Source organism: Myxine glutinosa, chromosome 9 (assembly GCF_964187855.1).
Source record: "Myxine glutinosa chromosome 9, kmMyxGlut1.1, whole genome shotgun sequence".
In the NCBI taxonomy this organism is placed as follows: Eukaryota; Metazoa; Chordata; class Myxini; order Myxiniformes; family Myxinidae; genus Myxine; species Myxine glutinosa.
Window position 1 is genome coordinate 92,455,671 of NC_136269.1, and position 26,215 is coordinate 92,481,885.

Genomic DNA, 26,215 nt, shown 5'->3' on the forward strand with positions numbered 1-26,215 from the left:
GGTATTGGCTTCTGGGAGAAGAGCCCTGGGTTGCTTAAGGCATACAAAGTGACAGTCACAGTAGGGTGTTGATACTGATGGAGCATTGAGGACCCCACAACAGCAGACAAATTCCCAAGTGGGAACAGGTGCAAAAGTGCCGAGAGCGACGGGAGCATGAACAACGGCATAGTCGAACCACACTTGAAGAAAGATGGGCGTGCCAGTGAACAACAACCAAACCCGTGCAGGACTGAGTATGCACTGCGGGTGGTTGACAGATTAACACTTGTGAAACCTGAACATGACAACATCTCTCCAACCTTCTGTCTCAATTGTACTGCTGCAACTCCACTCCCTCGCTACTCAACTTTCTCTCTCTCTCTCCCAGAATATTTCTACTGCCACTCGCGAGTTATATTAAACCATTATTCTCCATGCTCTTCCTTAGCTCGAGCAACAATGGGTTTGAACTGGCCCTAGAGAGCAGACATGGAAATGAATGTTCAAATGTCCACATACTCCAGGTGGGCAGAGAGTGCAAGTTGAAGAAAGGTTAAGAATAATTTTATGATATCTCAATCAATATCTTGACTTTCTGTTGGTTTTTTTTTAAAGAGCTTTTTATTAAGGGAACCTACTAAACTCAGTGAGCTTCAGCAAGAAAAAAAAAAGAAGCTAAGTTTTATTGCACAACCTGCTTGGCAATATTTATTTGTCCAATCGACACTTCCCGTGATGGTATGCAAATGCCATGTGATGCACCGCAAACTGGAAAATCATCCGTTTTTTGCTGACAATTCCAACCATCAATCTGCTCAGTCGTATTAAATAGTTCATGATTAGAAATATTTTAACTAATGAAAGGGAGGACCAGTTTCACAGTTCATCAAATCTTCCTTCCCCCACTCCCCTAAGAAAAGGTTAACTGCCACCCCATTTTTCTCTTCAAAAACAAATATTTAAAAATGCCAAAACAGTTGACTGTTCCTGTTTTTGGTGTTTGGAAATGGCCATGTTTTATGCAGAACACTTGTGCAAAACAATAACTGAATCGCACCAAATACAAATTGTATGGATGTGTGATAACTGCGGTGAAAATGATCATTTTCTGGGGAGGAAAAAAAATTTTGGTCAAAAACTGAACACGGTACCTTTAAAAAGAAAAACCTTCAGCCTGTCCCACTTCCACTTTTATCTGCTTGGTGCATTTGCAGAATGCTTGTGGTGCCAGACCAAAATAAGCTCCTGCTCCTTGGAAACGTTTTGGAAAAGTACGTTTGTCTTTAACAGAAGAACTATAGAATTCCGAAACGAGTATCCTCAGCTTTTGAAGACCACCCCTCAGAACAGAGAAAATGGCATCTGGCTGCGATGGAACCCTGGAACTGGTTTAAAGGAAAAGGGAGAATTACTTTGGTCTCAACTTCAAAAAATTAAAAAAAAATACTCACGAGGTACCTGTGCTACGCACGGGTGGGAAGCCAAAAGCAAACGACCAATGTGGAAACGGTGAATGCTAAACCATGGAACAAATAAATTCCACATTCCTGTGCCACCTTTAGTCAAACGTCAGACATGGACAGCCGGTTCGTGAATGACTTGGAGAAAAAAATGTACCCCATCTGAATGTTGCTACATCCAGTCAATGGCGAATCTGCATATGTTGAATCCGTGAATGTCACGGTTAGAAAGTAAAAACCCTAATCATTTCCTCATTCTTATTTGACTTATTTGACCAAGAAAAGAATCGGTGGCAAAGTGCTGCCTTAAAAGAGGGCGCTTCCAAACGGTCAGCATACCTTTCTTGCACAGCAACATGTGCCCGCCCTCTCCCTTCCCCCCACTTCTTCTGTGCCCGCCCTCTCCCTTCTCCCCACTTCTTCCCCTTACTTCTTCCTCACTCCTCCCTTTGATACATTTAATTTGCCATTGCTGATGAGCTTCGATTAGATGGTTTTTCACTGATGTCATTATCTGTGTGCAAAACCTTTAAAAAAAAAGTTGAATTCACAACTTCAGAACAATATAATCAATGCTTCAAAAATATTTCATTGTTGGCTGCCCCATTTCCGAGTTCTGATAATCTTTAGAATTGCTGAGTTTATGGAGTTTTTGGAATTTTCAAGGGCCACTTATAATTGAAGACTTCTGTATCTTCAAGTTGCATTTCATCATTCTCCAGGAATGCATTGATTCTCTCGTCATCTGAAGGGGTGAGGAATCTCTGCACGATTCAGGAAGGTTCATCATCACATTGAAAGGATAGATTGATACAGCAGAAGAAGAATTGCACCTCAGGGTACATCTGGAGTATCCTGGATAATTGCTTCAAATGGAGACAAGAGGGGTGGCGAGTTCAACTTTTATTAATATACTCAACATCAAAATAAACTTATCAAATCTTTAGAGGGACACTCATTGAAATCCTCCATGCAAAAATGAAAAATATTTGAACACAGGTAAAGTTCAGCTATCTTTACTAAACACATGTCGATAAACAAGAGGTTGCCTCAATCACAAAAAACAAAAAGCATGAACATCACAAGGGGTGGTGCAACAAAAGTCACAGCACTGCAACACAAAGGCACGCACCTGAATACAGTCAAAACAAAATGACACAGCAATGGACACAACACTCCTAACAGTCAAGGACAGAATGACAGCAGTCCTCAATATTGTGTGTGTCCTCCCTGAGCTGTGATGCAGGCTGCACACCTCCGACGCATGCTCTGTACCAGGCATGCTCTGGACCAGGCGTCTGATGCAGTCCTGGGGAAGTCTGTCCCACTCCTCCTGCAAGGCTTGAATGAGCATTTGCCGATTGACAGCCGTTGATCTCGATGCAAGACGTCGACCAAGCTCATCCCATAAATGCTCAATGGGATTGAGGTCAAGGGAATAAGGCGTCACTTCAACACCCTGTTCCTGGAGGAAGTTGGTGGTCAGGCGAGCAGCATGGGTTCGAGCGTTGTCCTGCTGGAAAACTGCAATGTCAGGATGAGCCTGGAGAAATGGCAGAAGATGAGGTCTCAAAACTTCATTGACATAACGCTGACTCGTGAGATTGCCTTCGATGACGACCAGAGGTGTCCTGAAATGGGTGGAAATGCCAGCCCATACCATCACACTGGGTCCTCTCCAATGATTGATCTGGCGAATACAGCATGATGCGTACCTTTCCCCACCTCTACATCATACCCGTTGACGCCCATCAGCAGCATGGAGGCAAAATCTGGACTCGTCGCTGAACAAGACTGCACTCCACTTTTGCTGTGTCCAGTGGCGATGCTGCAGACACCATCTTAGTCTGTTCCACCGATGCACTGCATTCAACACTGGACCTTTGCAAGGACATCTTGCCACCAGGCCCCGACTTCTCAAGCTCCGCACAGTAGAGACACTGATGCAGTTGTTTTGGCGACCTTTTGTCACTGCAGCTGTTTGCGTCGCAGGGTGGAAACCATCACAAAGATGCTGCAGCACAATCCAACGGTCTTGGTTTGGGGTGGTTACTCGTGGTCTTCCTCTTCGTGGACCATCATTCACAGTTCCAGTTTCACCGTAAGGCCTGGCCAGGTTGGAAATTGCAGGCTGTGAACAACCAAGACGTTGGGCAATTGTTCGCTGGCTTAAACCAGTCTCAAGCATCCTAATTGCCCTTAAACGTTGTTCAGATGTCAGGCGTGACATCTGATTTTTCTTGTTGTTTTCCCTGTCAGAAGCCTCTAGAGCAGGGGTCGGCAACCTTTTTGACATGAAGTGCCAGTTTGAAATGTTCTTGTTAATTCGTGTGCCATATCAACATTAAGTTCAACATTAAGTTTAATTATGACACCACATCAAAAAAATATTTCCAACAGACATGGAATTTTATTCCATCCATATAGGCCATATGCATTGCAACAACATTTTAAAGAAACATTTACCGAACATCTACCGAACCTTGAGTACCAGTTCACTGGTAATTCCCTGTGTGTCGTAAAAAGGCGACAAACAGGGTTGGCGGCAGGAAGGGCATCCGGCCGTAAAACATTGCTTCAAAAAGGGGACCAAAAAACAACAACAACCACGGTCCCCGAAAAAGGCCAACCCCCGCTTGTGGGGAAAAATGGCCTCTAAAGGTGTTTTTTTTTACCGAACCTGAACCGCTTCACTGCAATTCCTGTGGTAAATGGGAGCGGGAGGCCGTACCGTCAATCAAACTAAATAAGACAGGCCGCGTGTTACGAGAAAAACTACTACCCCCATTTTCATTACTACCACCCCATAAAAAAAACTCAAAATAATGACGAGATTAATATTAAAACGCAGAAGGCAGCCTGAATGATAAAGAGTGGAGATGCAACCGCTGACCACCGGATGTTAACAACAGTTGCTCTTACAGCACCTCAGGTTGCCATGAACGGCGTATCGGAAGGCACCAAGCCTACATCTCCTATTTTATATCTACGATTATTATACAATTCAGAATAATGATGAGATTAATATTAAAACTCAGAAACCAGTCCGAATAATAATAATGAGTGGAGATGCAGCCTCGGACCATCTGCTGTGAACAACACCACTGTTCTTACAGCACATCCTGTTGCCGCGAATATTGTGTTTGAATGCGCCAGGCCGGCATCTCATGTTGTGCATCTTTGATTATTATTCCAGTGAAAGAATTTGGAATTGGAATGGTGACTCTGCTCTGATCCATCTACCTCATCACCTGCACAATCACACCGGAATACTATTATAGTGCAACACGCACAACAGCCAATGGCTGTTCAAGAAGTGATTTGGCATGCAGCGGAGAGGGCACTGCTTTCGCCAGTGTGCCAATGATTGCGCTGCCGCGTGCCAATGGTGGCACGCGTGCCTAAGGTTGCCGACCCCGTCTAGAGTGACTATAGACAGCAGTAAATGAATGTCTGACCACGAGAACTGAAGGATTTCATTATGAGGGTCATTATTTAAAGGAAAAGATCCCTATACAGAACCACTCAAGCATGCCATTGTTGATCAATCAGGTGATTGAAGTGAAGTTCCCGTTGCATAATCAGCCATTCCAATTGAAAAAACGTGTTTGTAAAGCTGCACATTTAAAAAAAATGAAAGTGATAAGTTAATTTTGATGTTCAGTATATTTCATTCTACCCACTAACTAACTCGTATAACTGGGGGGAAACAAAAGCCAACAAACACCACAATACTTGAATTGTTCCATAAAGTTGATGAACTGCATAACCTTTGCTGTTGAGCGATGTACAAAGAGCACGGACAATGCAGTCGAAGCCATGTGACAGCTGTGAAGACTTTTTTCTTTTTTTTTCCTTGAAAGTATTTGCACAACACCCGAAGTACCTGTTCTGGCCATAGGCCCATAGCCACTACCTGCCCATCCACTGAATAGAAGAGAAGAAGAAGCAAAAGAAAACACTTCAGGACAAAACATTGTGATTACAATTGCAAGGTGATGATGTCAAGGGAAGCTTGCATGTGGCTCTTCTCTCTCTCTTTTTCTCTCTGGGCAACATTTTCACAACTAACGCAAAACTGATTTGACTTGCTGTCAAAAAGGTTAGGATTTGGCTTGTATTGATTTCAGTTGATCCTGAAAAAAAAACAGTCCCCTCCCCATGGGCGCACTCACAGACAAAACGAAATAGTGAGGAATCCAAAAGTATGTGGCAGTAGATTGGCAACAATTTTACAGTGGACCTTATTGACTGTGGTGGTCCTTTACTTTGTAACTCCTTCATACACTGTATTTGTCCTTAAAACCTGTTTATCAGGAGGTAAAAAAAAATTTTTTTTATTTGAAACGATGGTGTATTGCTTCAATTTTGAATTGGCAACTTGAACGACCCCAATGAATAACAGATAGGCAACAATCTAAAATTATATGCAAGGTTTGCTCAATATATTGCAGGGAAAAACAAAAAACAAAACCCAAATCGCAAAATGATCGTCAACGCTCCGGGCTCCTATTGTATTATGAACATCGTTGCAGAAAAGGCACGAATCTTCGTTTGAAAATATGATTAATAAGATAATCCAGAACCAGATGTTTCACATTAGAATCTATAATTCTACTTTGTTTTTGCTCCATGTTTAAAGGTCCTAAACATTTTTGCACATTTACTGGAGTACATCAAAATGTTTGAAAATCTTGTCATTTTCATTCAATACACTTTACAATAGTCTGCTATGCTCAGCAAAATATAATGATGAGAAATGGCCTCCGTCTGCTCCTGAGCAGTCTCGGGGCCTTTCTGCTTGTTGAGCAGTCATGGGATGATGACAGCTAATTAAACAAGGAGAGATTTTAGGTCATCTCATCTCGATTCTCAAAACGAACTTATCAAATGGGTTGTCATGTCCAGATGTCTGGTCATCTGTTAACTTTTTTGCGACTACTCCCCTTATCACCTAGCTGATTGTTCTGAAACTTGACATGAATACAAGACAGCGGCCCGCACAATCGCTCAGGCCTCGATTTTTACCTCCAACGTCATAAACTGCCATACAATGCATTGGGGAGCTGTGACTTATTTTTTGGTTTTTGGTTCAGAAAGTAATATATATATATTTTTTGGTTTGTTTAAGGAGACTTTAATAGTATGGGAGCACTTAGGAACAGAAGGGAGCAAAATGGAACTGGTACAAAATTGCTGAAGTTTAGCAAAGGAAACTGGGCAAAGCCCACTGCCATGTTGCAACACAAAACGATGCACAAAGAGGAACACACGAGATAAAGTCAAAAGCTCAAGACTGTGGAAGAAGATAAATCCACGATGGTTTCCTTACCTTTGGGCAAAATCTCTTGGAAATTGCAAAGTAACAAGCAACACAGCCACCTGTACCTGTGTACCTGGTTGTTGGCAGCACTACATTATTGTTTGAGTGAGCATATACAGTGCATTCAGAAAGTATTCAGACCCCTTCACTTTTTTCACATTTTGTTATGTTGCAGCCTTATGCTGAAATCGTTTAAATTCATTTTTTCCCTCATCAATCTACACTCAATACCCCATAATGACAAAGAGGAAACAGGATTTTAGAAAGTTTTGCAAATTTATTAAAAAGAAAAAACTGAAATATCACATTGACATAAGTATTCACACCCTTTGCTAAGACACTTGAAATTTAGCTCAGGTGCCTCCCATTTCTCTTGATCATCTTTGAGATGTTTGTACACCTTGATTGGAGTCCACCTGTGGTAAATTCAATTGATTGGACATGATTTGGAAAGGCACACACCTGTCTATATAAGGTCTCACAGCTGACGATGCATATCAGAGCAAAAACCAAGCCACAAGGTCGAAGGAACTGCCTGCAGAGCTCAGAGACAGGATTGTGTCGAGGCACAAATTTGGGGAAGCCTACAAAAAAATTTCTGCTGCATTGAAGGTTCCCAAGAGCACAGTGGCCTCCATAATTCTTAAATGGAAAAAGTTTGGAACAACCAGGACTCTTCCAAGAGCTGGCCGCCCGGCCAAACTAAGCAATCGGGGGAGAAGGGCCTTGGTAAGAGAGGTGACCAAGAACCCGATGGTCACTCTGGCTGAGCTCCAGAGATCCTGTGTGGAGATGGGAGAAACTTCCCAAATGACAACCATCACTGCAACATTCCATCGATCTGGGCTTTATGGCAGAGTGGCAAGACGGAAGCCTCTCCTCAGTGAAAGACACAGGAAAGCCCATTTGGAGTTTGCAAAAAAAAGCACTATAAAGGACTCTCAGACTGTGAGAAACAAGATTCTGTGGGCTTTCCTGTGTCTTTCACTGAGGAGAGGCTTCCGTCTTGCCACTCTGCCATAAAGCCCAGATCGGTGGAGTGTTGCACTGATGGTTGTCCTTCTGGAAGTTTCTCCCATCTCCACACAGGATCTCTGGAGCGCAGCCAGAGTGACCATCGGGTTCTTGGTCACATCTCTTACCAAGGCCCTTCTCCCCCGATTGCTCAGTTTAGCCGGGCGGCCAGCTCTTGGAAGAGTCCTGGTTGTTCCAAACTTCTTCCATTTAAGAATTATGGAGGCCACTGTGCTCCTGGGAACCTTCAATGCAGCAGAATTTTTTTTGTAGGCTTCCCCAGATTTGTGCCTCGACACAATCCTGTCTCTGAGCTCTGCAAGCAGTTTCTTCGACCTCATGGCTTGGTTTTTGCTCTGATATGCATTGTCAGATGTGAGGGTGAGACCTCATATAGACAGGTGTGTGCCTTTCCAAATCATGTCCAATCAATTGAATTTACCACAGGTGGACTCCAATCAAGGTGTATAAACATCTCAAAGATGATCAAGAGAAATGGGAGGCACCTGAGCTAAATTTCATGTCACAGCAAAGGGTCTGAATACTTACGTAAATGTGATATTTCAGTTTTTTTCTTTTTAATAAATTTGCAAAACTTTTTAAAATCCTGTTTTCTCTTTGTCATTATGGGGTATTGAGTGTAGATTGATGAGGGGGAAAAATGAATTTAAATGATTTCAGCATAAGGCTGCAACACAACAAAATGTGAAAAAGTGAAGGGGTCTGAATACTTTCTGAATGCACTGTACAAAGCAGAAATTTATTTGTGTCCCAGATAAGTCGAGCACCCTCTTATTGTTCATAAAACAATTTTTTTTCCAACTCTTCCACCCACCCTCCCTTGCTACCCACCCCCCACCCCCCACCCCTGTTGTTGAGCCAAATTTCAATGGATCAGATTCCAACTTTTGAATGTTGACAGGAAGCGAAATAATGAGCAATATTCACTTCATTTTTAACAAACCTTTGCCAATACAGCCAGGTTGTCGTCTTGAAATATAGCTTTAATCATAGGTTGGAGAATCTGTCTGATCCTAGGGTATATCTTTGGCTTGTGAGGAGGTGGTGCTGCCATCCCTGATCTTGCAAATTCAAATCTGGATAAGGTAGCATTAAGGATTTAGAATGTAATCTTCTGGAAACCAGTGTAGTCTCAATAATTACCATATCAAAACCTTACTGTCTTGTTCACTTTCAGCAAGCGGATAATTTTCCTTCTCGATGCCTGCTTTATTTTCATGCGATGCAAGTTCACGCAGTGGTTGATTGCCCTCGGGGCAATGTGGGGCATGCATTAAAATGGGACCGATAAAAAGGCAAGGCCACCCAAAATGTCATAACCAAATTTCTTTTCAATCGTGCTTCAGCCGGTGTTAAAATGAAGTTGTTTTATATATAATGGACCTGAATTCTGAACTGAAAAACGAAATGTCCAGAAGCAGGGTTTTACCCCTTCCTTCCACCTATGCATATGCGAGTGACCCTTTTTAGGTCATCTCATCTCAATTCTCAAAGAGATTAATTTATAAAATTGGTAGTGATGTCCGGATGTCTGTCAGTCTGTCCGTCGAGTTTTACTATTTTTTTTGCGACTTCGCCCTTGTCACCTGGCTGATTGGTCTGAAATTTGACACATTAATACAACACAGTATCCTGCACAATCGCTTTGGCTTCAACATTTCAATTTCGGATCATGGAGGCTCCCATGGGAGGGGCTAACCCCCAAACTTTGGATACTTACTTGTCTCTTATTTACCAACAAATTGCTCTGAAACTCACAACATCCCTTCTACTCAATGGCCTGCACAATCACTCAGGCTTCAAATTTTTTATTTATTACTTTGGATTATGGGGGCTTCCAGGGTGACTTACCCCCTGAAACTTCAGATCCCTACTCAGATCTTATTTTCAAACCGATTGCTCTGAAACCCGATACAGCTCTTCTACTCGATGGTCCACAGGATCGCTCAGTCATTGATTTTTCGTTTTCGTATTTTTTGAATTTGGATCATTGCGGCTCCCGTGGCGAGAGTTACTCCTTGAAACTTCAGAGCCCCACTCTTCTCTTATTTACCATCCAATTGCGCTGAAACCCGATAAAGCTCTTCTACTCAATGGTTCGAAGAATCGCTCAATGGTCCGATAGTTTTTTTTTGATTTTGTATCGGGGAAAGGGGAGGGAGGAGGGGTTCTCTCCAAATCAGCAGAGGTCAGAACTACAGGGTGGTCAGACCACAAAGACCCGGACAAGATTGGTTAGTACATTTAGAACCACAAATGATGCAATGATACCCCTTGGTTTAATGAAAGAGAAACTCAAAGTTTTGTGCACACCATCAATACACTTCAATATGAGCTCCATTTGTCATGAGTAGGACATCAAGGCGGTGCACGAGTTCTTGCCATGTTTGTGTCCACCAGTGCACACGCAACCGTGATCCGAGAATGGAGATCCTGCAGGTTTGCCACCTTGGTGTTGTAGACAACAACCTTTCCAACCCCCACAGAAAAAAATTAAGGTGGGGGGGGGGGGGGGGGGTTATTTATGGTGATCGTGGGGGCCAGGCAGTTGGTTCCTCTCAGCCAATCCAGTGACCTGGAAAATTTTCGTTCAGGACGGCTCAAACGACTAAGGCCCAATAAAGGGGTGTGCCACCCTGTTGAAAATTGATATCGGGGTGCAGGTCTCCAATCTGTGGGAAGGTGAATCCTTCCAAAATGTTCATGTAAATTATTGAGGTCACTATCCTCAACAAAGAAAAGTGGACCCACTAAGCAGACATGGAGAAGGCCACACCACATATTGACCTTTGGACTATCGCATATGTGTTCAATGACCACGTGGGGGTTTGCAGAGCCCCAAATCCTCACATTGTGCCAGTTGACCTACCCCAATACATGGAAACAAGCTTATTCTGCAAACATGACCTTTTTCAGATAATCTTCGTCATCCTCTATGCGACTGAGCATTTCCAAGGCAAACACCTTGCGTTTGGGTCCATCATTTGGTTTGAGTTCCTGCATAATCTGTACCTTAAAGGCAAAAGGTTCAGTCTTTTATGCAAAACCCTGTGTACAGTGGTGGGTGGTAGTCCCAGTTCTCTGGATGTGTGACGGATTGATTTTTTGGGACTTTGTTGAAATGATTCAGGCATTTGCTGCAGTGAGCCTTGAATTTGGCAGTTTCACCAGAAGAGGGTCAACATTTGACAGCCACTTCTCCACACCTTGTAGGGAGAGAAGGACGAGGAGTAGCTGGGTAAGGTGGATACAGAGAGCGATGGGTTTCGGACACAACATTTTTGAGGCAAACGCAGAGTTGAGGCATTCAGCTTTTTCACGTGCCGTGTCAGCTGTGTAGCTGTTTGAGGTAAGGGAGGGGATGGAGGGGGAACAAACACCAGAAACAGACTTGACCAGAAACAGAAGAACCTTAATTTATCAACAACAACAACATGCATTTTAAGGCCATTTTCCCTGCTAGAGCGCGGGGGTGAGCCTTGCGGTCCCCATGACAATCTTCTCCATATTGCCCTATTTTCTGCATCTCTCCTTGTTAACCCCCTTGCCCGCATTTCTTCTTCCACCATCTTTAGCCAAGTCTTTCTCGGTCTTCCCCGTCCTCTTACTTCTACATTCATTTCCATCACTCTTCTCAACCAGTCACTTTCATCCTTCCTCAACACATGACCAAACCATCTCAACCTGTTCCTCTTCACAGCAGCAATCACAGGCTCTATTCCCATCATCTTTCGCAATTCATCATTTGTCTTCCTCTCTCTCAACGATACTCCGCACATCCACCGAACCATTTGCATTTCCACCCTTTCCAGCCTTCGTTGCTGCTCTACATTCATGACCCATGTCTCGCTCCCATAAATCGTAACACTTCTCACACATGCAGCATACACCTTTCCCTTCAGCTTCAACGACACTCCCCTCATTAGCACGCCACTCAGTTCCCGAAACTTCTTCCATGCACATCTCACTCTAGCAACTGTTGCCGTGTCTGATCCACCTCCATTCAGCATGTCTCTGAGGTAGCAAAATGTTTTCACACCTTCCAGCTTCGCGCCATCTCCAAGATCCAACTCAACATTTCATCCATCTGCAGCTCCCTCTGTGCACACCTTACATTTGAATGTCGCTGCCACACTGGTTAATGACTCTCTCAGACCACTACATTTTTGATGAACCCACTCAGCGCACATTGTACATTGAATGGAGTTCACTCCGACACCCTTCCTGCACACAGCACATGGCCACTTCCCAGTTCTTTCCACCTCACCACATGCTTTACCACTTGCCATCACCTTCGTCTTTCCTATATTCACGTTCAGACCTTTTGTCTCCATACATTCATTCCTTCCACTTGTTCATCTTTTCCTTCAGTCCATCTATACTTTACGCAATCAACACCAGATCATCTGCATACAACAACTCCCACTGTAAACCCTCCTTTACGTTCTGAGCCAGCACCTCCATCACAACTACAAATAGTAGTGGACTTAGTACCGACCCCTGATGCACTCCCACCTTCACCTCAAACTCACCACTGTTCCCGTCCTTCGTCCTTACAGCTGTGCGCGCTCTTTTGTACATTGCCATCACTACTCAGATCAACCATTCCTCCACTCCTAACTTCCTCAATGCCCATGTCAATACTTCGCGTGGAACCCTATCGAATGCTTTCTCCAGATCAACAAACCCAAGAAACAACTTCTTCCTCTTCTCCATGTACTTCTCCTGCAACTGCCTCACAATAAAGAGCGCGTCTGTCGTTCCTCTTCCTGGCATAAATCCAAACTGCATTTCGTCGATCTTCACCTTCTTCCTTATCCTCCTCTCCAACACCCTTTCCAATACCTTCATTCCATGCTCCAATAACTTTATCGCTCGGTACGAGCCACACTCCAGAGGGTCACCTTTCCCCTTGTATAGAGGGACGAGGGTACTCAGTTCCCAATCCACTGGAATGCGGCCCTCTTTCACCACCAGATTACAGATCTCTGTCATTCTCTTCACACCCCAACTTCCTGCTGCCTTCAACATATCTCGCACAACTCCCGTCGGCCCTCCCGCTTTTCTACCCTTCATTGCTTTTATCGCTTCCTCAACTTCCTTCTCAGTTATCTTCTCTGCCGGTCCTAAAACTGGGTTACTCTCTATGTTGCCACCCCATTCATTCTCTATTCAACAGCATTTCCATATATCTTTTCCATCTTCCTTTAATTCCATCTGGGTCCACAACGATTTGCCCCACTTCATCCTTCAAGCAACTCACCCCCATCACATCACACCTCTCTTTCGCTATCTGCTTTGCAATCCTGAATACCGCTCTCTGACCCTCTTCCGAATCCAAGCGTTCTCCGTACATTTTCCTACATGCCTCCTGCGTCTTTGCTACCTCTTTCTTTGCAGCCTTCTTGGCTGCCTTATAACTTTCATGCTCTGCTTTTTCTGCTCCCGTACCCTTCGCCTTCTGCCACTCCTTGAACTTCTTCCTCTTCTCGTCAAACTTCTTTCCAACTTCATCATCCCACCACCATGTTTCCGAGTGCCTCGGTGGTCCTTTTGTCCATCCACATACCTCACCAACGGCTCCCAACAGACTATCTTTCATTGACCTCCAACCACGTTCAAGCTCAACCACATCAACCTCTACCCTACTCAGCCTCTCTTTTAATGCCTCCCTTACTGTCACCTGTTTCAACCTCCACACCTTCATTCTCGGTTGGTACTTCACCCGCCGAGCTCTCCTCGCACCTTTCACCCTTATGTCGCAGACAACCAAGTGGTGCTGTGAAACAGCCTCCTCCCCCGGGATCACCTTTGTGTCCCGGAGGTGCCCCCTATCTCGCCTACGCACCATCAGGTAGTCAACGGTTGTCGTCGTCCCCACCTGATGTGTATGTAACAAGCTTATTATCCCCTTTCTGGAACTGAGTGTTACAAATCAACAAATCAGCTCCATCAGCAAACTCCAAAATCCTTTCACCTTCTCCATTTCTCACACCATATCCGTAACCCCCATGAACTCCCTCAAAACCGTCCATACTCCTTCCCACATGTCCATTTAGGTCTCCTCCTACCACAACAACTTCCTCATCTTTCATGTTTCCCATCAGCTTCTCTATCGCACACCAGAACTTGTCCTTCTCTTCATCGCTCCGACCAACCTGCGGAGCATATCCCGAGATGACGTTCACCAAGAGCTTTCCAATCATCATTTTCACCATCATCAACCGATCACTCACTCTAGTCACACTCACCACACTGTCTACAAACTCCTCAGAAAACAGGACACCAACACCATTCATGCCCTCCGGGCACCCTTGCCACACAAACTTGTATTTCTGTCCCTGCCTACCCTTCACCATTCTCACACCACTTCCCTTCCATCTCGTCTCTTGCACACAACATATGTCCACTCTTCTTCTGCCCAATACTTCCACCACTTCTCCTGATCTCCCCAACCTCAGAAACCGATCTGCACTTCGGGCTGTACCCTGCCCATATGTAGTTGTAATTGTCATGGTTCTCTTTTTGAGGCAATGTTTTTATGGCCGGATGCCCTTCCTGACGCCAACCCTCTTTGTCGCCTCTTACGACACGCAGGGATACGGTGTACCTATTCTAACCATGGTCACCACCGGAATAAAGCTTTGAATAAAACCAAACGGGTTTAATCCCGAACAAATAAACGGAGAATGAAATCAATAATAACTATATACAATAAAGTAAAATAATCCGATAAAAACGAAGGCGTCAAGTCACAAGCACAGATGGGGCGAGGGACACAAAATGGTGACATCTCTGCTCTTTCAGATGACAAGCTTCCCAAGAGAAACCAGCACCCAAAGCATTTTGAACAAAATCTGGTGTCCATGTTGCATTCAGTGCCGTAAACTTGCTTTGATAGAGCTGATATTTTTGGTGACACATTTTTGTGAACTCGATGAACTCAACGAAAACGGAATTATGTACAAAAATAAACAGGTTTATTACCACGGATGCCGATAATACAAAATAAAACGCGCCGGTCTAATCCCTCTAACTGGAGCACTCCTATTACAGACACACACACATACGGATGGGGAGGATATATGAAAAATAAACGTTGTGTGTTTTATCATGCACTTAGCTCTGATCGTTCGGTGCGTCGTCTGCAATCGCCCAGGCCCCCCGTTCCCGTGCAGGGAGAGAACTTTAAAGAACCTTAATTCATCGCCGTTGATTAAACATTTTTGCATATGCACATTAAGTTAAACAAGGACTTGTGTAGCAAGAGAATGTGGAAAAGAATATGTTTTTAAAACCCGGAATAAAAGTATTACTTTGCTCATTTTGCAAAACCTTTCCTCAGGAGCAAACTTGCAGCTCTGGTGCAGTCAATGTACACTATTCTGCAAAAATCCAACTTGCATTCTTGAAATTCCTTGCTGGAATTATACCAAGCCTGCAATGCAACTTGATGCGTTTGCATTGCTGCTCATTCCAGCATGCACCACATACCTCTCTTGTGGTTTGTTGTGTTGAACATGAACATTTTTGGGGCAGGGATTTTGGAGGAAGGTTGAAAAAATTACTTTCTTGTCCCCTAGCAGCCCTGTACAAAACTATTTATTTGCAGTTGGTCACATTAAACCACTAAGTGTACATTTAAATATGTTTATAGCTTTTTTTATGGTATAGAGTGGGGGAAAATCACAATTGAGAAACTGCTATGATCAATTTCTCTACGGCATGGGTGCGGAAGGCCCTTTGACATTCACCACCATTACTGTGAGTCCTGGAATCAGTCATCAGATAGAGATGCTCTTTTTGCACTGCATGTTAACCTGTGCCATACTCGATCTCGCTGTGCGTGGCAGGAGATTATCAGGTTTCATGTGAAAAATCTGGCCATTAATGGCAGTGATGTGGTAGAAGGCATCGGAAAGGTTTCAAATAAAGGCATAAATCTGACGAAGATTGCATTCTCATTGGAAAACATCCAAATGAGGCTGAGATTGTTATAAAGAAAAACTAGAACGCCACTCGGTAGAACAGTTTATATCCATAACTCCACCAGGCTGACCAGTTTACGTTTTTTATCCCACTGATAGGCCGGATTCCAATCCCGATCTTTGCCAAAGTTGAATCAATTCATCCTCATCACACACCCAACCTGTCCACCACGTTTCGTCCCAATCATTCCATAACATTTTGAGACGTCCTACAGATAGACAAATGGGGTGAAAATATAATCTCCATTCACCTTAGGTGGTGTGGGTAAAAATGATCAGGTTGGCTTTGTACACTGCAAGTTTTTGTGCATCGCATTTTGTTTGTCTGCATATCATCATTGCATTGTTCCATTGTATTGTTACCTCCTCCACCAAAGTTGGATGGAGCTTACGTTTTCACCCCTGCCTGTCTGTCTGTTTGTTTGTGAACAAGATATCTCAAAAAGTTGTGGACGGATTCGGACGAAATTTGGCAGAGAGGTAGCATATGCGACAAGGACGAAATAATTAGATTTTGGTGAAGATCCGCAGTCGAATCGGCGAGTGGAATTTTTAAAGTGATTCTTCACCATTGGGAGATAGGGCCAAAAACGATACATAGCAGGATATCTCAAAAAGTTATCGACGGATTTCGACGAAACTTGGTGGAGAGGTTGGGTGTGTGACAAGGACAAATAGATTCGATTTTGGTGAAAATGTGAATATGGATTCGGATACGAGTTATTTACTTTTTTAAAGTGATTCTTCACCATTGGGAGATGGGGCAAATTACGATACTTAGCAGGATATCTCAAAATGTGGTCGGATTTGGAAGAAACTTGGTGGACAGGTTGTTTGTGTGACAAGGAAGAATCGATTCAATTTTGAATTGAAGATCCAGATCCTGATCCAGCTAGTAGAATTTTTAAAGTGATTCTTCACCATTGGGAGATGGGGCCAAAAAGGATACATTATATCTCAAAAAGTTGTAGATGGATGATTTTGATTAAATGTGATTCTGTATTGTGATTTGCTGGTCTACTCTGGGATACAAAACGTAAACTGTTCACCTGGTGAAGGTATGCTCTCTACTGAGTGCCGTTCTAGTTCAATTTGATTTGCGTTGCATGCTAATGAAAATGGCTGCAAATTGGTTAAATGGGAACGAAACACAATTTTTTTTCTGAAAACCATTGAAAATCATTAACCACGGTCTAATTTGATGGGTTTTGCTCTTTGAATTTTTTTTGCCATCACATCAGTATGGCCTCAAAAATATCCCTATAATGTCGATTTTCGATTTCGCCAGTTACGTCACGTCGTGACCTCACCTCAATCCAAATGGCGACTTCCATAGAGAAAGTGTATACCGAGCTCGGATTCCGATACTGATTCCTCCATCATTAGCAACTCTGAAGGTTCTCAGTATGTTGAAACGGATCATTGGGAGTGTGAAGAAGCTATTGGAGACAAGATTAGTGATAGAAACACATTTGGAGGAATGTGTGTAAAATTCGTACCTCTAAACTGTGAATCAGGATATATGGATATTGGATATGCTGCTCGACTGTATTTCCTGCATCACCTGTGGAGATATCTTTACACACAGACACACACATGCATACACATACACACGACACAGACATTTCAGATATACTAACCCTCATTCTCTCTCTTTTCTGGAATGCCGATCGTACTGAATTTGAATCTTCCTTGGGTGGTAGTTTATGGGATACCAGAGTTGACTTGATGCACACCTCTGCTTTGATGGATGCTTCGATTTGCTGAAATTAACCACATCTTGTGATGTTGAAGTTTGTATGATTTACTACTACATTCTGATGGGCAGTCAGATTTGCAGGATGTGCAGGAATCCACAGCCCCGGGGCATGAGTCAGGGAAACACCCATCGGTAGCAGAATTGTACTTGGGTCTTGTGCAATCTGGGGTGACCAACCCTTTTATACCACACCACTTAATATTAGTTTTCAAAACGGCCAATATGGATTACTATGTAATGTGCCACCTTTATGTCAATCTTGCCTTGTCTGAAGCTGTATCCCAGGCACTTTAACAAGGGACCTGCACATGTCCACTCTCAAGCGCTCTAATTTCCCCATCTGTAGTTTACGAAACTCAAGATGAAAAGCTGCGTCTTTAACTTGGGTGATACATTTTGGTGCTGTCGAGACAATACACCATTAAAATATGAGACAATAGACGAGGAGACTTTCACATGAGAGAATTGAACAGTGGTGGGTGTCAAGATTAGATTTGGAGATGTTTCAAAGGAGAGATTTTTGTTGAATGTGTCCCTCCCCCTCCCCTCCCCCCTCCCCTCCCCCCCTCCCCCTCTCCTCCCCCCTCCCCCCTCCCCTCCCCCCTCCCCTCCCCCCTCCCCTCCCCCCTCCCCCTCCCCCCTCCCCTCCTCCCTCCCCCTCCCACCCCCTCCCCCCCCCTCCCCCTCCCATCCCTCCCCCCTCCCCTCTCCCCCTCCCCCTCTTCTCCCCTCTCCCCCTCCCCCTCTTCTCCCCTCTCCCCCTCCCCCTCTTCTCCCCTCTCCCCCTCCCCCTCCCCCTCTTCTCCCCTCCCCCCCCTCTTCTGCCCTCCCCCCCATTCCCCTCCCCTCCCCCTCCCCTCTCCTCCCCCGCCCGGCATGTGACCTTTGATAGCAGTGGCTGAGTGGAAAGGAAAAGAGGAACAAGAACAGAGCAGTTGTAAAAGGTTGACCACCAACTTGCCCGTGGTGAATAAGCAGTATTTTGAGCACTCGGTGGCAGTATATTTTGATTTTATGCGCTGAAGCACTCGGTGGTCCCGTTCTGTGAGCTTGTGTGGCCGACCACTTCGTGGCTGAGCTGTTACTCCTCGACGTTTCCACTTCACAATAACAGCACTTACAGTTGACCGGGGCAGCTCTATTAGGGCAGAAATTTGACGAAATGACTTGTTGGAAAGGTGGCATCCTATGACGGTGCCATGTTGAAAGTCACTGAGCTCTTTGGTATGGTCCATTCTACTGCCAATGTTTGTCTATGGAGATTGCATGGTTGTGTGCTTGATTATATATACCTGTCAGCAATGGGTGTGGCTGAAACAGCCGAATCCACTAATTAGAAGGAGTGTGCACATACTTTTGGCCATGTAGTGTATATATTTATATATATATATATATACTAGCCGAAAGCACCCGGCGTTGCCCGGGTTCTTTTTGAATGAATTTACTACTATAAGTCAGCTTTTACTCACGGCCGTAGAAGATTGACTACTATAATTCAGCTCAGCTTTTAATTGTGAAATGGGCCCAGCCCGGCCGAGGCGGCCTCGACCGGTCTCGCCACCGAGCCGATAAGCTTCCCGGGGCCCTTTCCCGACATTTTTAGTTCTTTTTGAATGAATTTACTACTATAATTCAGCTTTTACTCGCGGCCGGAGAAGATTGACTTCTAGAATTCAGCTCAGCTTTTAATTGCGAAATGGGCCCAGCTCGGGCGCGGTGGCCTCGACCGGCCTCGCCACCTCACCTATAACCTTCCCGACATTTGCCCGTACCGACATTTTTTGGATTAGAGGTTTCCTCCTATCTTTCACTGTTCAGGAGATTAGTGCGTGCAGACAAACAAACAAACAAAAACTTTTTCACATATCTAAAAGATATATATATATATATCTTTTAGAAATATATATATCATATATATATATATATATATATATATATATATATATATATATATATATATATATAACTATATATATATATATATATATATATATATCTATCTATATATATACACAAAGAATTAAGTTAAGCACCCCCCCCGTTTTTTTACAACCTCGCACATTACAAGTTTGTTGTCGTCAAAACAGTGTAATATACCCATGATATTGCTATATTTTCTGGAGAAGTGATATTATGGTCACATAAAAACATAACAATCATGCCGTTTTCAATATTTTATTCTGAATAATTTAAGGTGAAATTTTTTGGGAATTTTAGGCATATTTTCACCTCAATTTAAGTATGGAGCTATAGGTCCATCACGGACAGTGTGGATGACGTTTATGTTTTCTAACGTACAGTCATTGTTCTGAGAAGACCTCTAGCGATCTTTGCGTCAATAACGTGTGTAGGACCCACGTGATCGGATCACTGACTCAACCAATCACTTTTTTTCACTTTGATCACTCAATTTCATCAATGGATAATTGCTAATGTCATACCAATCATTATTTGATCTCACATACCTTAGAATATATGCCAATGTATACATATACACAAAGAATATATATTAGGGGGTGCTTACCTTAATTCGTTGTGTAGGGGTGCTTAACTTAATTCTTTGTGTATATATATATATATATATATATATATATATATATATATATATATATATATATATATATCTATCTATCTATATATATATATATATATATATATATATATATATATATATATATATATATATATATATATATATATATATATATATATATATATATATATATATATATACATCTCTCTGCACAGATATATGTCTGTGTTGTCTTGTCTTGTCTTGTCTTGTCTTGTCTTGTCTTGTCACTGAACTACTTTCTCAAACTTTTGTGAAATCGTACCAAACTTCTGGTATGCACATATCTCTCCCGTCGGTATGTCCCAAGGGTATTTAAAAAAATTTTTTAAATTAAAAAAAAAAAAAAATTATTTAAAACCTCACGTGGTGGTGAGGTGTTCATATTTAGGGTTGTTTGTTTTTTTGTTTTCTTTGGTTTTTTTTTGTATACAAGATCGAGGCTCGTGAAAGAGCTAACATTAATCACACAAAAAGTCAAACCGACACACAAAACACAAAAAATAAGGGGAACGGCAGACAAGATGGGGAGACAGGGGGAAGGACACAAACACAACATTTGAGAGCAGGGACATCGGGAGAAATGAGGGAGGGGAAGGGCTTGGGGGGAGGTGGGAGAGGTATAAAACATATGAACACTGCAAGGACTTCCAGGAAAGAAGTTGGAATTTCAAAAAAAAAAAGTATCTGGGGTGAATTAGCGGGCGTAGAAAAAAATCAAGGCTTTGGATGGGGGAAGATAAGAGAGGGTGGTGAACAGCTGTTTTAAAGACCTGGAGGGAGGAGTGGGATTGAAGGGAGTGGGGGAGTTTGTTCCAGAGGTGGGAGAAAAGGGTTATGAAAGAGTGAAGGTGAGCAGAGAGCCTAGGTTTTGGCAGTTTAACCATAAGAGGGTTGCAGGCAGATCTTGTGCGACCTGAAGGAATATTGGGGGGACAGAGCACAGAGAGAGCTGGGGAGCAAGGCCCGAGAGGAGTCGGTAGAAGACAGAAAGACCACCAACCTGCCTGCGGTGAGTGAGTGAAAGGCCCTCGGAGTTAACTTCATTGCAGGAGATTCCAATGATTCTGAAAGCTTTGGTTTCAACAGCGTGAAGCCGAGCGAGGTGTGAGGCAGGAGCACCAGCCCAGAGGGGGGGAACAGTATTCCATTGAGCTGCGGATGAAAGCCTTGTATGTGGTGAGGAGTTCAGGTGTGCCAAGGAAGGACCGCACGATAGAGGATGCCCAGTCGGCGACTGGCTTTGGAGGCCAGCTTGGAAATGTGATTTTCCCAAGAAATATCATGGCAGATAGTGAGACCCAAAAGCTTGAGCGACAGAACTTCTTGGAGAGGATTATTGAAAACGTAGATGGGAGGGTTTTCCAGTCGGTCCTTTCGGAGAGACATTGTAAGAGTGTGAGATTTGTCAGGATTGAAAGACATGTTCCACTTGTTTGACCAGTCTGTGATTTTGTCCAGGTCTGCAGAGAGTGAGGAGGCTGCAGGCTGCCGATCTGAGGGATGAGGAATGGAGCGGCAGATAGTGGAGTCATCAGCAAAGAGATAGAGAGGATTTTCCAGAGCATCGGAGAGATCATTGATGAAGACCAGAAATAGCACAGGGCCCAGAACATTACCTTGGGGAACTCCAGCCAGAACAGGAAGGGGAGATGAGAGAAATCCATTCAGGGCCACACGGTGCCTACGACCAGAGAGGAAGTCGGCAAGCCATGAGTGGAGATTTCCATGGATACCATAGGAGGAGAGTTTGGTGAGCAGAGCTGGGTGCCAGACTGTATCGAAGGCACGTGATATGTCAAGTGAGACAGTTCTGATTTCCTGTTTGGCATTGAGGACCTCCATCCATTGTTGAGACAGCAGAAGCAACATGTCCAGAGTAGAATGACCTGGTCTGAATCCAAATTGATGATCAGAGATCAAGCCATTGGAGAAGAGGAAGGATTTGATATCCGTTGCAATGATGGATTCCATGACTTTGCTGATAATTGGAAGCAGGCTGATTGGTCTGTAGTTGCAAGGATCTGTTTTTGCACCTTTTTGTGTAAAGCGGTAATGTTTGCTGATTTCCAAGATGCTGGCAGATGACCTTCAGCAAAAGAGAGGGTGAAAAGAACAGAGTAAGGGTGAGATCGAGCAGCAGAGCAGGATTTTAGGACCCGTGGGCTGATGCCGTCTGGTCCAGTTGCAGAATCAGAGTCGAGGTTTGACAAAAACTTCTCCAGCTTGTCAGGAGAGAAGGACACAGAGTCCAGGAGCAGTTGGGTTCGACTGGGAAAGGTGGGAACAGAGAGAGATGGGTTTGGGACACAAGATTTTGAGGCAAACACAGAGTTGAGGCATTCGGCTTTGTCACGTGCGGTGTCAACTGTGTAGCCATTTGAGGTAAGGGAGGGGATGGAGAGGGAACAAACACCAGAAACAGATTTGACCAGATGCCACCAGGATTTGGAGGAAGGAGACAGGTTTGAGAGTTCAATCTTGAGTGTGGAGAAATAGTATTTCCTGGCACTCCTGAGGGTAGACACACTTGTTCCGAGCTTGGTGGAAGGAACTAAAATTGCCTTCAGTTGGATTTGCCTTCCAAGAGGCAAAGGCAAGTTGTTTCAGGGCAACTGCCTCACCACAAGATTCAGTGTACCATGGACGGGAGGAAGGGTAAGCCAACTGAAGACGAGATGGGATAAATCTGTGCATGAGAGAGAGCAGTTTGCTTTGGAAGAATTCCCAGGAAGAATTGATGTCAGAGGCAGTAGAGATGGGAGACCAGTCCAGATGATTGATGGCTGCTTGCAGACCGTGCCAGTCAGCCTGAGTGAAATGCCAGACTCGTCTGTGCTGAGGAGGCTCTCTGAGAATGGCCAGAGAGATGTCCACTTTAACAAGCACATGATCAGAAGAACCGATTGGAGCAGAAGAAGAGCAGCAGACATTTGCAGGGAAGTCAGTCATAACCAAGTCCAGAAGAGACGATACTCCATTGACTGAGATCCGGGTCGGGAAATTGACAGATTGTGTCAGTCCCAATGAGTCGCAGAAGTCATTTGCTGAGGAGCCATGGCTGGTGAGAGATGAACACACACCCAGCCAGCTGGCATGATGACAGTTGAAGTCGCCACATATGAGGAAGAGAGAGAGAGTTTGGATGAGTTGATAGAAGTTGGTCCATGTTGTCTGACAGCGAAATGTAAATGGAGTCATCACTGTTTGGAGGACAGTACAGAACACATATGAACAAAAGGTGGGAGCGGAGAGGAAGCCGTAGCCAGAGGTACTCCTGGGGGTGGGGTGGAGAGAGGGCAGTGCAAGGAGAGTGAGGAAGAGAGTTTTTGATAAAGATAGCCACCCCACCACCAGGACGAGGCTCAGGTCTATCATACCGGAGGAGGGAGTAACCAGGAAGAGATATTAAGGAATCAGAGACATCTTGAAGGAGGAAAGTTTCTGTTGAGCAGATCAAGTCTGGATTGTCAGAAGCAACCTGAATGGAGAGATCAATCAGGTTTGAGCGAAGGCCCCAGATGTTTGAGGTCCATACCGTTAATGAGGAGAGAGGGGGAGCATCGGGTGCAGGACAGGGGAGGGAAGGGGTAGGGTCAGATGAAGGATGAGAGGGAGAGGTAGGAAGAGCAGTTGATAGTGTGGCAGAGATTACAGAAGAGTTAAAAGAAAGGGAAGGATGAGGAGGACGAAAGGTTTGATGGTGATGGGATGAGGCACAGTGAGGGGTTGTTTGAGGGGGGGCAGAGGAAGGTCGAAGTTTGGGGGAGGTGGAGGTATGAGATAGAAGGGAGACGAAGTGGGGAGGAGGCAGCTTTGAGAAGGAGGTGGGAGAAGGGAGAATTTGTGAGGGATGGTTGGGGGGTAGATTTGAAGGGGATGGGTTGGGGGAGTTTTGAATGGGAGGGGCAAGGGGGGAGTTTAGGAGGGGAAGGGCGAGGGGGGAGTTTAGGAGGGGAGGGGCAAGGGGGGAGATTTTGAGGGGGGGGCAAGGGGGGATATTTGGAGGGGAGGGGGAAGGGGGAAGTTTTAGAGGGGAGGGGCAAGGGGGGAGTTTTAGAGGGGAGGGGCAAGGGGGGAGTTTTGGAGGGGAGGGGCAAGGGGGGAGTTTTGGAGGGGAGGGGCAAGGGGGGAGTTTTGGAGGGGAGGGGCAAGGGGGGAGTTTAGGAGGGGAGGGGCAAGGGGGGAGATTTGGAGGGGAGGGGGCAAGGGGGGATTTTAGAAAGTGGATGATTAATGAAAGATGAACATTTATAACAAATTAGGTTTGTTGTGATTTTCAAGTTAGCGATCCGTTTAAGAACGATGGAGGAGGGGTGGAATGAATCAGAATTTAGAGCATGCAGTGAGAGAATTAAAAGAGATTGAATATTTTTTTGAAATGGAATGAGTTGAAGAGGAAATTGAAAGGAGCCTTTTAAATAGGAAGAAAAACAGCGTGTTGTAATAAACCACTGAATAAAACACTGAAGGGGAAAGTTTAAACATATTTAAACAGAACCGTGAAGAACAATCTTATATTCACAAAAATACCAACGGGGAGAGGGAGCCGAGAGGGACACCACGAGTCACTTGAACAGGGCAAAAGGTGGAAGGCAAGGGGATAATGGGGGCGGGGCGGGACAGCGCACATGGACAGAGCCGCACGATGGAACAAAAGCACACGAGGAGAAAGGGAAATAAGTTTTTGTTTTTTTGTTTTTCTTGGGGGGGGGGCTGGGGGTGGGGGTTACAACCTTAGACAAAGAGTAGATGTTCGGTGAAGTTTGGGGGAGAAGGGAAAATCAAAAAACCTAGCAAAACAGCGAAGGAAGGAACAAAATTTGACGGAGGAAGCCTGAGGCTGCAAGGCCTCACTCGCCACGCGGCAAACAAACGATTAATTTATGAAAGATAAACACGAGAAACTTCCAAGGGGCACACTATAGGTTCACACACCCAAAGATAAATACAGTTTTGACAAAATACAATTTGTGAACAGACCACTTTGAAAACGTGGAGACCGTGTGGAGCTTCGAAAAATCCGTGACGTCGTCTCCTTGATCTTGCGAGATCTCTAAGTGGTGAGGTGTTTTTAATTATGTGGTGGTGAGGTGTTTTTAATTATGTGGTGGTGAGGTGTTTTTAATGATGTGGTGGTGAGGTGTTTTTAATTATGTGGTGGTGAGGTGTTTTTAATTATGTGGTGGTGAGGTGTTTTGATTTAGTTGGTGATGAGGTGTTTGGAATTATGTGGTGGTGAGGTGCTTTTATTTCGTGTTTTATGGCTGTGAGGTGTTTTTAATTTTGTGGCTGTGAGGTGTTTTTATTACGTGTTTTATGGCTGTGAGGTGTTTTTAATTTTGTGGTGGTGACGTGTTTTTATTACGTGTTTTATGGCTGTGAGGTGTTTTTAATTTTGTGGGTGTGAGGTGTTTTTATTACGTGTTTTCTGGCTGAGGTGTTTTTAATTTCGTGGTGGTGAAGTGTTTTTATTATGTGTTTTATGGCTGTGAGGTGTTTTTAATTTCGTGGTGGTGAGGTGTTTTTAATTTCGTGGTGGTGAGGTGTTTTTATTACGTGTTTTATGGCTGTGAGGTGTTTTTAATTTTGTGGTGGTGAGGTGTTTTTATTACGTGTTTTATGGCTGTGAGGTGTTTTTAATTTTGTGGGTGTGAGGTGTTTTTATTATGTGTTTTATGGCTGTGAGGTGTTTTTAATTTCGTGGTGGTGAGGTGTTTTTAATTTCGTGGTGGTGAGGTGTTTTTAATTTCGTAGTGGTGAGATGTTTTTAATTTCGTGGTGGAGAGGTTTTTTTTATTATGTGTTTTATGGCTGTGAGGTGTTTTTAATTTCGTGGTGGTGAGTTGTTTTTAATTTCGTGGTGGTGAGGTGTTTTTAATTTTGTGGTGGTGAGGTGTTTTTATTACGTGTTTTTTATGGCTGTGAGGTGTTTTAAATTACTTGTTGGTGAGGTGTAATGAATTACGTGGTGGTGAGGTGTTTTGAATTGTGTGGTGAGGTGTAATCGTCCCAAATTTCTAGTCTGCACCTACCCCTCCCCTATGTATGTGCTGAGGGGTTCTTTCTTGAAAAAAAAAAAAACATTCAACCTAA

General features: G+C 44.0%; 1 protein-coding gene across 3 annotated transcripts in view; it reads left to right on the top strand.

The window, feature by feature from the left end:
* LOC137418979 (uncharacterized) overlaps positions 1–26,215 on the top strand; it is a 109,796-nt gene that overhangs the window by 25,769 nt on the left and 57,812 nt on the right. The gene's annotated exons all lie outside the window — the stretch shown is intronic.